We start from the raw sequence: 1204 nt of genomic DNA, 5'->3' as shown, positions 1-1204 counted from the left end.
GTTAGTGACAGACGCAAAAGAATCACTGGATTCTATTCCGGCCTGATTGAGAACCGACAGATGGAATGCCGTGCCGTGACAGGGCATTAGGAATCGTTCCAATGAGAGGATGGGAGGTAGCCATTGACAACGGTGAAACCCTACATACAGCTTGCCATGGAAGGAGACTTGCGTGTTTGAAGAAGAAGACAGTAGGAAAGCAGAGATTCAGAAGATGGAGCATCTCCAAACCTCAACCTATTCTCCATTACTGCAAAACAAGTAATCATTTCATGTTCTTTTGCTTTTCACAATCAATCCTGATAATTTCTGATATCCTGACTAAGATTTACAAGATAACCATAGCTTGCTTCAAGCCGACAATCTCTGTGGGATCGACCCTTGCTCACGCAAGGTATTACTTGGACGACCCAGTACACTTGCTGGTTAGTTGTGCGGGATTGCAAAAGTGTGATTGCAATTTCGTGCACCAATTGCAAAAGTGTTATTGCAATTTTGTGCACCAAGTTTTTTGCGCCGTTGTCGAGGATTGTTTGAGTTTGAACAACTAAAGGTTTATTTTGTTGCTTAGATTAGGAATAGAGTATTGTTGCTATAGAGTCATTAAATCTGAGTCCTTTATTTTCTTTTCAAAAATTTTCAAAATTATTATTTTCAATTTTCAATTTTTTTTGTGAGTTTAGTGTTTTGTTCTAAGTTTGGTGTCAATTGCATATTTTATATTTTCCTTTTAATTTTTCGAATTTGTGTTCTTCATTCTTCCTTGATCTTCAAGTTGTTCTTGTTTGATCCTTAGTTTTTCTTGTTCTATGTCTTTTTTTGTTTTTCTTGTACTTTTCCAAAGCATTAGTCTTCCAAAAAAAATATATATCTCTTCAAAATAAGTGTTACCTTTACTGCCAATTGGCTAGAGCGTTGGTCTATGTTCTTGGTAATTGGGTATCTTCTTTTTAAAATCTTTTTCAAAAATAATTTTTCTTTGATTGAATCTTGTGCCAAACTTTAAGTTTGGTGTTTTATTGTTAATCTTTTTATAATTTTCGAAAATTTTATTGAAGTTTTCTAAAAATTTTAAGCTTGGTGTTTGGTGGACGAAATTGCAATCACTCTTTTGCAACCCCGCACAACTAACCAGCAAGTGCACTGGGTCGTCCAAGTAATACCTTACGTGAGTAAGGGTCGATCCCACGGAGATTGTTGGCTT

The sequence above is a fragment of the Arachis duranensis genome, chromosome 8, assembly GCF_000817695.3.
Source record: "Arachis duranensis cultivar V14167 chromosome 8, aradu.V14167.gnm2.J7QH, whole genome shotgun sequence".
In the NCBI taxonomy this organism is placed as follows: Eukaryota; Viridiplantae; Streptophyta; class Magnoliopsida; order Fabales; family Fabaceae; genus Arachis; species Arachis duranensis.
Note: the sequence above shows the minus strand (reverse complement) of the source record.